The sequence below is a fragment of the Nicotiana sylvestris genome, chromosome 2 (genome assembly GCF_000393655.2).
Source record: "Nicotiana sylvestris chromosome 2, ASM39365v2, whole genome shotgun sequence".
Taxonomy (NCBI): domain Eukaryota; kingdom Viridiplantae; phylum Streptophyta; class Magnoliopsida; order Solanales; family Solanaceae; genus Nicotiana; species Nicotiana sylvestris.
The window spans coordinates 42,976,061-42,989,531 of NC_091058.1; the positions used below are offsets into that span (position 1 = coordinate 42,976,061).

The window sequence follows — 13,471 nt, forward strand, 5'->3', positions numbered from 1 at the left end:
TGTACTCAAAAAGTAACAAACCTAAACTAAGGTTGAAAGTAGTGGCGAGCTTGTACCAAGGTCAGAGTCCACATCAATATTCAGTAATACTTCACAACAATATTCATAAGCAGCACAAAGAATAATTAAATAATAAAATGCTCAACTCGTTCACAGTTCAGGAAAAATAAACCTATTCTTTTCAAGTATAACAGTAAAACTCAATTCTTTTCACCGAAATTACCAAAATATAAGTAACTGAAAAGTGTGAATTTTTCCATAAAACCTTTCAACAAGTAACCATTTGATTTTCAGATAGCATGAGGAAAGTACATCTCTATGCCTACATGTCAAGATACGGGCAAAATCACGAATGTCACCAAAATCAGGCAGCAAAAAGGAATGCAACTCTATGCATATATCTCAAGTACACATGCCAAATGCAATGCCTCTCAGTAATGAACTCATGTACTCACACTTTCAGAGTACTCAATCTCGCTGCCTCGCATTATCTTTTACAATGCTCAATACTCAGCACTCTCAATCACTCAGCACTGTACTATACTCATTGCGGTGTGCAACCCGATCCATTTATTTATAGTCGACTGCACTCACTGGGTGTGCAGACTCCATAGGGGCTCCTACAACCCAAGCGCTAAAATCTGCACGGACAACTCACGTGTTGCACGGATAACTCTCGTGCTAATGTATCAATATCAATATCTGCACGGACAACTCACATGTTGCACGGACAACTCACGTGCTATAGTATCAATATCAGTATCGGCACGGACAACTCACGTGCTATAGTATCAATATCAGTATCGGCACGGACAACTCACGTGCTATAGTATCAATATCTCACAAACCGGCTCTCGGCCTTACTCAGTCATCAATCTCTCTAGTCTCACTCACGGGCTCACAATGTCATGAAACTAGCCCGACAACAATGATATGATGTGTCAATAAATAACAATTGAGACTGAGATATGATATGAATGCATGAATGTGACTGAGTACAGTATATCAATGAATTCAGTGAGATAACAGCAAGAAACGACCACTATGGGTCCCAACAATATCAGCATAAAGCCTAGACATGATATCTAGCATGATGTACAGCTCAATTTACTTATCACATGGTGAAAACATATATATCAACAAAGTAGGACCACTACACAGTGTCCTGGAAACAACAGAGTCACCATTCACACGGTGCACGCCCACACGCCCGTCATCTAGCATGTGCGTCACCTCAACATCAATCACATAACACATAATTCGAGGTTTCATACCCTCAATACTAAGTTTAAAAGAGTTACTTATCTTGAACAAGCCGACTCCAATGCCGAGTAAGATAACAATACTCCGGAAATTCCATTATATGCGTATCAACCTTTAAAGGCCTTCCAATCTCCTCAATTCCAAGCCAAACGATTCAAAACTAGTCAAACAACGTGCAAATTAATCAAAACATACTCCAATTCTTACAATTTAACAATTTATGAAAATTTCCAACTCCGCTCAAAAATTTGATAGTGGGGCCCACGTCTCGGAATCCGATGAAACTTACAAAATCCAACAACCCATTTAATTACGAATCCAACCATACTAATTTTACTCAAATCCGACTCCGGATCGATGTTCAAATCTTGAAAATTCATTTTTATGGAATTTTAGAAAATTCCTCCATTTCTCTTGAAATATCAATAATCTAACCTTAAAAATGAAGATTAATTCATGGAATATAATCACAAGGGAATTAAGAACACTTACCCCAAGTTTTGTGGTGAAGTTTGCCTTTGAAAATTGCCCAAACCGAGCTCCATAGCTTCAAATGTGTAAAAATGGCCAAAACCCCCATTTTATAGAGTTTTCGGCGCTGCCTGTGGCGCTGATTCCAGTAGCAAAATAATATCCCGGCGCCACGGATAGCGCCCAGCGCTACCCTGGGCGCTGGCGATGGAAAAATATTTTTTCTTGATACGAAAATGGGCATAACTCTCTCATACGATGTCCGAATTCGATAATTCTTTTTGCTAAGGCTCCGAAATTTCAATACGGATCTAATGCTTCAATCAAAACTGAATTTGGAGCTCATGTTCTTAATGTGATACCACTTATTCTTGAAGAAACACATTGAAACGTTCTAAATCACATTCCGTTAACCATCCGAAATCCACCGAGGCCCTCAGGACCTCAATCAAATATACCAACAAATCCTAAAATATCATACAAACTTAGTTGATGTCTCAAATCACACCAAACCATAATAAAACACAAATCACACCCCAATTCAAGTTTCACGGAGACTAACGAATTCCAAATTTTACATTCGATGCCGAAGCCTATCAAATCAATCCGGAGTGACTTCAAATTTTGCACTCAAGTCATAAATGGCATAACGAAGTTATTCCAATTTTCGAAATTGAATTTCGACCTAGATATCAAAAAGTCAACTCTCGGTCAAACTTCCATATTCCATTTTTCCAACTTTCGTCAAAATGCTTCAATTTATCCTACGGACTCCGAAATAAATATCCGAACATACTCCTAAGTCCAAAATCGTCATATGGAGCTATTGAAACCATCAAAACTCCATTCCGGTGTCGTTTGCACAAAAGTCAAACTCCGGTCAACTCTTTAAACTTAAACTTTGAACCTTTACTTTCATTCCTCCAAACTAACTCCGAAATCATTGAAAAATCAAAACTGACATTTCACACAAGTCATAATTCATCGTATGAAACTATTCAAGACTTCAAATAGTAGAAAGGAGCATAAGTGTCCAAAACGACCGATTGGATCGTTACAGAATGTCACTGTATGGTGGAAAGAAAGAATACAAATTGTAAAAACAAAATTTAATTGTGGTAAATACTTACTTGTCACTGGCATATGAGAACTACATCAAACAATGTATCCTCAGCAGTTGTCCAATACATTTAATATAAATATCAGAAGGAGGTTTCCATCAAAGGTTGAACTAAGATAATAGTGAAAGATAACAAAAAACTGGTCTTAGCTACTTTCCTTTTAGCAACAAGGGGATATGTGAATGAGAGGCTCATCGTACAGACTGAAGTACGTGGCTCCACTCCCCAAACCAATAGTTCTATTTAGTTTTATCCCAAGAAAGTATTTTGGCTACAAAATATAAGTATGTAACTCCAAATAAGTAGCACTAAATAAAGAAGGCATATCATTAAACATCATAAGTGCATAATCCACTTCAGAATTTCAGTAATTAAGCAATAAAAATATTATATAGGTGAAAGAAAAAATATATCATATAACTTCATATATATATACATGTATTATGAAGAAGAAGTGTGGCGCAAATCAAGAGACCTAACCTTCCAACATCAATTTTCATATGTCAGATTCTTCGTAGAACAGTTTAATTCTGCACTAAATTAGTTGGTATTTGTCTGCTACTTTGCTTAATTACCATCTTACTCTAGACTAAAACATCAAACCAGATTGGATTCTTTCATAAGTACACTCTTAGTTCCAGCTCAACCAAAACCCTCTGGGGTTTCCTAGTTCTAGTAAAGTTCACATTTGTTCAAATGAAACAGAGAAGACATCATGAATCAATTTCAACCTAATTTGACAATATTATTAAGCAATGACAAAGAAGGGGAACAATCATAATAGATGAGCAAAATCATCAATATTAAGCTAATATATTTCTCCTTGTTTAAATTTGAAAATTCCACCAAAAAATGTTTGAGCATAGACAATTCATATATGTAAAGAACAAATTGGGAAATAAAGAAAAAAAATCAGAATAGAACTTAACCAAGCAGTGTAACAATAGATGAAGTCAATTGCTGGTGAAAATATGATTCGCATCAGACAAAAAGTAGTGGGGAAAAAAGAAGAAGCGCAAAAACCAAATGCTCACTAAAGTGCAATAAAAGTTGACAAAAAGCAAAGTAGTTTACAGTCGAAACCTGTGGCTCTTCTTTTCTATTTTATAGAAAAGGAAAGATGTCGACTAAGGGCAAAATTGTCATTTGGCTTAAAGGCAAAAGTGCCTTCCATCTATTCATTTTACATGATATGGGTCTAGAAACATTTTCTCTTCCGACTTCCTTCTCTTCTATTCCAGTCGATCGGAGGCGGGGGCGGATCCACGTGGAGTCAAGTGGGTTCATATGAACCCGCTTCATTAAAAAATAACATTGTATATATAGGTATATTTTTGTTATTTTCAGACAAGTAAAGGTATAAATATAATTGTGAACCAACTTGAAACAAGTAAAATGCCTAGCCTGTTGGTAAAAAGGGTTCAAATTTTCCACATGTTCTTGAGTTCAAAACCAGCTAGTCACATGTGACCTCTAATGTTTTTTTTTGAACCCGCTTGATAAAAATCTTTCAACAATACTTTCTTTTCATCTTCTTATCTATCTGCTAGATTTCAGGTATAGTTCTCTCAATATTTGCTCACATATTCTTTGTTTTTACTTTGTCTTCTTTCTTTTTTTGCTTCTTTTATATCTGTATAGCTGTTTCCAATTTCATGGATAAATTTCTTTGGATTTTGTGTTTTCCAACCAGACGATGCGGAATCACCATTTTAAGGGTTATTCTCCGTCCAATTTCATTGATGTTGCCTTCTTCTCGCTGATTTGGCTATATTTCTTCTTCTTCTTCTTCTTCTTCTCCTTCTTCTTAAGGTATTGACATTTATTATTCTGCTAACTTAAAAACTAAAAGGATATTAAATTTTACTCCTAATGCATGTTGTTCTTCCTTTTCTTTACTTTGTTTTGTGTATATTATACTTCCATGAATTATGAGTCGCGAGTATGTTTTCAGGTTCTTCATAACTGTCTCTTCACACACACCTCACTCTACATAGCCGAGGAAAATAAAGTAAGAATTCATGATAACCCAATTTTGATAAAGCACTAAAATTGGTGTATGAGTTGAGATTAACAAAATTGGATCAATTAAGTCGAATAGCTATTGAAAAAAAATTGTGTATGTGATTTTCTATTAATAGATTTTATTCATTATATCATGTGTTAGGAAGGCTTAATAAGGCCTAAGATGATTTGCGAACTCTTCTTAAAAGTTGTGTTCGAGCAACATTTGTTTGTTTCAATTTATATTCGTTTATCTGGCTAAAAATTTATGGAATAGGGAAGGTCTGTTAAAGGGCAGAAGAGATTGTATGGAGTTGCAAGACAGTAATGGTCCAGAAAAAAGGACGAGAAAGTAGCACAGATATCCCACAACTTTTAGAAGCAGACAAGATGGATAGAGATGTCAAGGCAAGTATAAGAGATCTGAGTCAAGGAAGTAGCTTAATTTATATATTTTTTATTCCCTGTTTGTTTGGTATTTGCTAATACTATATGTATTAATGGAAGTTTTGCATCCATTGAATCCAAGTTTCACTTGGATTGAAGCTTGGGATGAGCTCAATCTGCTACTAAAGACGCTGCCAAGATTCCCAATGGTGCTTCCAAATAAAATATTTCATAGTTATTTGTGACTTTTAGTTTATTTGCAGTATTTATAGCATTGCGTTTATGTAATTTTGTCATCTGCTTTCCGTTACTTCTTTTACTTGGAATTGTAGGTGTAGTCAAAATTTGGAATCAGTGGATGCAAAACTCCCATTAAATTCTTGTATACTGTAATAAGCCATTTGGTATTATAGTTGTTTGTCTTCTTGGGAATTCTCATTCTTACATCTTTAAGCCTAATAGATCTTATTATCTATTGATATGTCCATGTAGCTAGGTACTAGATCAACATATATTATCTTCACCCATACTTTCTTATTGCTCTCCACTTTTATGCAATTTTATTAGAATATTCTTCAAGTTTTTATTTTATTTAGATATTTTGTCCGAAAAATACAAGTGATGGATGGATCTTGCCATTTTGCACACTTAATCAGTCACTTCTTGATAATTGGTTTGTTCTCCAGTTAGTTCGGTACACAAATGCACATGGGTTGTAGGTTTGTGTCTTTATCAATGAGAAATATTATTGCATTAATACATACACTATGTTTTAACATAGATAGAGTATGTATTTAAAAACATTCTTCCGTGATGATTACTTCCAAATTTTTCAAATTAAAACTATTACAGGGAACCTAAAAAATGGATTATCTTCAAGGTCATGGAAGAGTACTCAAATGTCCTCCTCTATCACTTTCTTTCTGTCCGTCAAGGCCTCAATATGTTGTTCTCCACTTCCTTTTTGCGTATAAGTTGTGTTTCTCCATGTTTATGTTTATCATTATGATTATTGATGGTAAGGCCTAGCTCTCTCTGCATTCAGTTTCTTACATCAATTGGTGTGCTTGCTTTTGTGCTTTTAATTTATTTCACCGCTTTTTCTTTATAACTAATGGACTTTTTGTGTCATTTAATAGTGATATGATATTAATGTATTTTTTTTCTTTTAATTGGGGCAAGTAAAATTTATTGACCAACTTTTCTGGACATCATTTGCATTTCATATATTTGTCAGCATTAGCTTACCGAAGAAAACATAAGGCTTAGCATTTTTTCGATTTTTTTGTTAATTGTTAAGTGGTTAAATCTTAAGGGTAGGAAGATCCTATACTGCTTTGATAAAAGGTTATATTTCCGATGCATCTTTAGATTGTAGTAACAGTAACTTGGCCTTTACTTCGTGCCCTCTTCTATAAAGGCTTGGGTATAATACTCTGGAGTATTTTGTTTGCGGAGATTGCACGCATCTCTTTATGTCATGATACCTTTCAATTCTTGCTATGGAACTTTTATCAGTTAATGTTTTCTATCTCAACATGTTTGACTTCTTATTCTCCATTGGAACAGGACAAGAAGTTGTTTGAAGAATACACAGTAGCAGATGTTTTCAGCAATACACAGTATTTGCAATACTCTATATGGCTCTTAGTTTGTTTATAGTGCAAACACTGATAGCAACTTATACATTTGGTTGATCACGTGAAATAGGATGGTGGGTAGAAAATGATGATCAAATAAGTCGTATGCTTGATTTTGATTTTGTATGTATATTTAAAGGAAGTGGAAGAAAAGGAAATTCTTGCTCAGTTTTGATAAGTCTAGGGAGGCAATATATATTCTATGTTTGTCACTATTTTCTAAGGTTGGAGCTGTGTTTCTGGTGGTTGTGAACTTATGCCAATTCTAAACCTTTATAGTTTTGTAGGGTCGCTATGTGAATGCAGTATTAGACATGAACAAAATGACACTAGAATTCAAAATGTTGGGCTCGTGCTATGCACGGGCAATACTCATCTAGTATTATATAGACAAATAAATGTGGAGATTTTCCAACTTAAATCTAATGTGGCCTAAATCCTAGGATGAGAGGCATAATGAAACTATAAATTAGATTCTTTTGTGAATTTTCGTCAATTGAACAAAATTAGAGACATTGTATTCTATGAGAATATAAAGCTTCAATCTATCTGATTATTATAACTCAATAATTAATTTTACACGACTATTTTCATTGCCATGCTTACTTGTAATATTAAGCATATGACAATTTAACCTTCAACAAGATAAAATAAAAATAAACGTAATGAATATGTTGACTTCAACAATAAATACTTTCTATGTTATTTACAAAAATTTGTTTAATTACTACATAAGCACGATTTAAAGACACAATAATCTACATCCTTAAAGCTCGACGTTTTGAATATTACACACCAATCAATATATAATGTGGTGCATCCAATGTATAATCGAGAGACCTTATTCCGTGGAAGCATTTTTCATGCTCCTATTATTAATTAGAGAAAGAAAATAAATGTTTACAGGGAAAAAGTACCAATGATACTTAATTGTCAAACGGAAAAAAAGAGGGTTCAATATGTTATCGCCGTAAACACTATTGTCTGTGCAATCAAACCAACGCTATTTAGCAGATAATCTCTCAATATATTTTTTATGTGTTATTGATTTCTCAAGCTAAAACCTTCTCATCAAATTTATGTGGTAGACCCAAACGAAGACAAGGGGAAAAGTAATTAGTTGGTGAATTTAAAAATTTATTTCATCAGCACAATCATGAAGCGTACAAACCATCAACAATCTAAAAATTCTACAAGAGCCTTTAGTGCAACTGAAATCAGCATAAGTATAAAATACAAATACCCTTCAAATCTGGGTAAATTCTTTTATACAGAAAAAGAGACACAGTACTTGTTTGATCTTTGTCTCTCTTTTAGACGGGGTACTTAATTTAATTGACTGACTTTTCCTAATATATTGGTGTAAGAGTTTTTGGTGTGATAAAAGTCTTAACCAACTTAATTTTTATAGGAATGAATTTATAAGTCCATGTTAATTTACCATAATTTCAGCTGGGCCATCTATTTATATAAGGTAAAATATTTTATTTTATTTTTGGTTCTAAGGTAAAATGTTATATTCCTATATACTAAGATTTCCTGTATAGTTTCAATAAGGAAATATTTAACAATTATAGTTTTAGTTTATTTTAAAGTCTTAAATATTAGGAAATCAATTGAATTACAATTTTGTCCAATGTGAAATAGTTTTTTAAAGGGTAAAAAAGACTGAACGACATTTTGCTAAGGGGCATCGTGCTTTTAATATAGTATATATATATATATATATATAAAACAAAAAATGGCGATTTATGGATGCATTTAGCCGCAACTTAGGAGTTAATATTCATAACTAAATAAGTTCAAAAAATCGAGACCTGTGTTTGGTGGTGGCTCATGTCGCAATGGTTTAAAACTGATGAGATTATACAAGGGCATCCCAAACCCTTCTTCCTCAATCCCTCTCCAGAAACACCTCCTTCAACCCAAAATCCCTATTTTCCGGTTGTTGGTAGGATTTCTTGGACTGCTGCTGCTGCGATTGCCATAGGTACAACTCTATCCTCACCACGCAATCGCTATGCCTTTTGATTCTTCACTCTAATTGTACCTACTTCATGAATATATTAATTTATGAAGGTTGCATGATTTTTGATTTATGTGAAGTGAATCATTACCTTTTAATTTAAATTCACTTGTTAATTAGAATACCTTTGAAGCTGCATTTGTTTTCTTCATATATAGGAAGTGAACCTATTTTGTTGAAACTGCTTTAGGATAGAAAACAATTTCACAGTTCAAAGCATTCTATATATCATGCAATTTGCCGAAATGGACATGTTTGCCCCAGAAATTCTCTTGCTCTTTTTTTTTTTTTTTTTTAAATTTTGCTTGTCTATATTAAGACTATATGTATATTGTAATTGCGTTGAGTTAGCACACTATTAGTTAGTATAGTCTGTTAGCTGTTAGCAGATTAGTTTTTGTTTTGGTAAAGCAGTGAAGTATTACCATTGACAACCAAATGTTTACACCTAATGAGCACTTCAGAGAGATCTCCAAAGCCTCGAACAAAGAAAAACAAACATCACTCAACTAATTACATAACTGCTGCCTCAAATAACTACATCTACTTGCTTTCCTAGAGTATTTCAAGTGGTCTACCCTCTCTACAATCTCTTTCTTTATCTGTATAAACACAACCTCAGTATTTACATTAGTCCCTCTAAAAAGTTTCCAATTCCGAGCCTTCCATGTGTGGTAGAGCTTTGCACCCCATAGTGGTAGAGTTAGCAGATTAGTTAGTGGAGGTTTATTCTCTTATTTTCTTGCAAGTTGTATCCTAGTTGTACACCTATATATAACTGAGTACTCAATAAAAATATTAGAGTTTCATTTCACGAAGTCAGAGACTCTCTACATTTCTCATTTCTCTCTCTTCGAACTCCATCTTCTAGAAGCTGCTGAATCCTCCGTTGGAGGAGATACAGAGCTTAGTCCACATCTATAATCTTGACAAGGATCAAATCTAACTTATTTTGCAATAGCCCACAAAGCTTTACTATCACTAATTTAATCCCACAATTTTCACCTCATTTCCCCTCTCAGAATTGCCTCTAGTTTTTTAAAATCAATTACGCCGTATGGTGGCATGACCTATCATTCAACCAACAAAGAGTACAAAAATATGCGGGGGACCTATGTTGCTACCTCGCACAACAAGAGGCAATGACTACCCCTATTTACGAACTATTTACTGTCCTTATGCATTACTTACAAAAACAAAAGTCACTACTAGAATTCTGGGAAAAAGAGACCGCAAAAAGCGACCAAATTTGGTCGTTTTTTGGCTAAATAGCGACCAAAATGCGATCAAAAGTGTCTGGTAGCTATATTGATGGTCCCTTTTATTTAGGGACCAAAGTTGGTCGCTAATTAGCGACCAACTTTGGTCTCTAAGCTAAATGGACCCATTTTTCTGGATATTGACTATAGAGACCAACTTTGGTCGCTTTATTAATTTAATAATATAAATTTGGAGACCAAATTTGGTCTCTAAATAAAAAATACATTATTTATTTATTTATTATTAATCACCAAAAAGCTACCAATTTTGGTCTCTAAACCAAATATTATACTTTAAAATCTGGAAACTAGAGACCAATTTTGGTCGCTTTTGTATTCAATTATTTATTTATTTTATTAAATTAGCGACCAACTTTGGTCCCTAAATACATGGATTTAATTTATTTTTTAAATATTTACAACCAACTTTGGTCGCTATATCACCAGAAATTTTATTTTTTTAATGAAATAGCGACCAAGTTTGGTCGCTTTTTGTAGAAATCTGGGTAAATAGTGACCAAAGGTGATCGCTATTCTCCAGAAAATTATTTTTTTTAACATGAAAAGCGACCAAATAGAGACCAACTTTTGTCGCTTTTCTGTGTATTATTTTGGCAGAAACTGCCTGTTTTTGCAGCTACACCACCTGCGAGCCATACCAATTTCCTAAGTAGGCATTTTATGCCAACAACAACAACAATAAAAAGCAATTAAAAGCAACAAAGAATAAAGTTCAATAGAACTAACACATTAAGCTAACAAAACTAAGTTAACGCTTATTACAAGCCCATTCGAACTAAAGAGAACTAACACAATAGTAAATTGGTATGTAAATTAGTTCTAACACAATAGAACTAACACAATAGTATATAAAGTGCTGAAGGAGTGTTCTTTCATCATCCTCGTCTGCAAGTTGGATTGCCTCGCTCGGTTCATTAGGTGGTTGACTGCTATGAATTCCCCCACGTCAGATGTGAAGCGAATTGAACCTATATGAAAAATTATATTGAATTAGTATTTCAAAATTTATATAAAAGCAAATCAAAATATTTAATGAAAAGTAAAAAACTTACATGTATGTAGTCGAGGCTCGACCCTCCTTTCTGAATCAGTCTCTTTCTTCTTCTTTACAATACGAGTTTCATTGAATAGCTCATCTTGCTTCATTGGCATCATAAAGTTGTCTGGTGGCTTTGGTGATTATCCTCGTGGTACTATTACTCGAGATGAACTTTGATACAGAGAATAACTTGGATACGGTACATGACGGAGTGTGTCTTTGATCAATTGTTTATCTCATTAGCTACAATGATAATAAGAAGGCAACGACATGTGTTTCAAAAAAGTGATGGTGTAGGTAGGATTTAACATTTCCTAAGTAGATAAAAGAGGTTATAGAGGAATTCTGTACTTCATTTTCCATGAGGAAAAGAAGTTTGATTGAGAGTGACAAGGTTGATGAAGACGGATGGTTTTCCGTTGGTCGTTGCAGTTCCCATAAAACGTGGATCATAAGACTTTATGATGACAAAGATTATAGGAAGTTTTGTGCTCAACTTTCTTCCAAGTCTGATCCGTACAAGCTTAATGTGATATTGGATGATATTGGTTTGGATTCAGACAATAATTTGACCGACAAAAGTATGGAAATGCTCTTAAAAAGAATTAAAGGTAAAACGTTTTTCTTGGTCGAGAAGGAAGCTGAAAAATATTTTGCCTTTAATTCTTTTTAAGAGCATTTCCATACTTTTGTCGGTCAAATCATTATCTGAATCCGAACCAATATCAAATTAAGCTTGTACGGATCAGACTCGAAAGAAAGTTGAGTACAAAACTTCCTATAATCTCTGTCATCATAGAGTCTTATGATCCCCATTTTATGGGAACTGCGACGACCAACGGAAAACCATCCGTCTTCATCAACCTTGTCACTCTCAATCAAACTTCTTTTCCTTATGGAAAATGAAGTACAGAATTCCTCTATAACCTCTTTTATCTACTTAGGAAATGTTAAATCCTACCTACACCATCACTTTTTTGAAACACATGCCATTGACTTCTCATCATCATTGTCGCTAATGAGAATAACAATTAAAGGCACATTCTGCCAGGTACTTCATCTTAGTTATTCTTGGTGGAAGTTCCATTGCATGTCTAATAACGTCATCAACCTCTTCTACAAAATCCTCCCGCAATCTAAAATTCCAAAACATAAACCAAAATTTCAATTCATTCCTAAAGGTACAACTCATACCTAAAAGGTTCAATTTATATCCTAAAGGTTCAACTCATACATAAAAGCTTCAATTCATATCCACAAAAGTTCAAGTCATATCCTAAAGGTTCAACTCATACATAAAAGCTTCAATTTATATCCTAAAAGTTATATTCATATCCTACGAGTTTAAACTTAAACTAAAAGTTCAATTTATATCCTAAAAGCTTCAACTCATACCTAAAAGGTTCAATTCATATCCTAAAAATTCAACTCATATCCTAAAAGGTTCAATTTATATCCACAAAAGTTCAAGTCATATCCTAACGGTTCAACTCATACATAAAAGCTTCAATTTATATCCTAAAAGTTATATTCATATCCTACGAGTTTAAGTTCAATTTATATCCTAAAGGTTCAACTCATACCTAAAAGGTTCAATTCATATCCTAAAAATTCAACTCGTATCCTAAAAGGTTCAATTTATATCCTACAAGTTCAATTCACAAGAACAAAACCTAAAAACTATAAGTTATATTCGTATCCTACGAGTTTAAACTTAAACTAAAAGTTCAATTTATATCCTAAAAGTGGGCGACTCGTTGTACTCAAACAAGAGCCACGCAACGATTCGCTTAAGGCCTTAAACATTAACATTGTCTTGAACTTTAAGAGAAAATCCAAATATACTATCATGTGTCTATATTAAATATCTACCTATAAACTAATCAAGATTAAACTAAAAGTTCAATTTATACCCTAATATATATCTACCTATGAATCAAGTCTTTGACGTTAAATTAGTATCTATTGCTTACTAAAATATTGAAGGAGAAATACTCAATAAAGCCTAGCCTAAATATTCAACCCATACCCTAAACCCTAGATTTCTATAAAATGTTAAATAATGATAAATACAATCTAAACCCTAGGTTTCTATAAAATACAATGTTAAATAATCAATTGAAACACTAATTCTAGGTTGAAACAATAAACAATTGAAACACTAATTGAAACCCTAGGTTTGTAATTCTAACCTTGAATTTTTAGGAGATGGAGAAGGAGAGACGCAACAGCGGCAGAGG

At 33.6% G+C, this 13,471-nt stretch overlaps 1 long non-coding RNA gene across 3 annotated transcripts; it reads left to right on the forward strand.

Moving 5' to 3' along the window:
• Positions 1–4,051: 4,051 nt before the first annotated feature.
• On the forward strand, positions 4,052–7,156 carry LOC104211718 (uncharacterized). 3 transcript variants are annotated; one of them, XR_011405290.1, is made up of 3 exons: positions 4,052–4,181; positions 5,137–5,267; positions 6,816–7,098. It is a non-coding gene; the product is annotated as an uncharacterized lncRNA (long non-coding RNA). The 3 variants fall into 3 exon arrangements; XR_707215.2 differs by lacking the exon at positions 4,052–4,181 and having other exon boundaries at positions 4,674–6,264; positions 6,816–7,156; XR_707214.2 differs by lacking the exon at positions 4,052–4,181 and having other exon boundaries at positions 4,674–5,267.
• Positions 7,157–13,471: the final 6,315 nt, after the last annotated feature.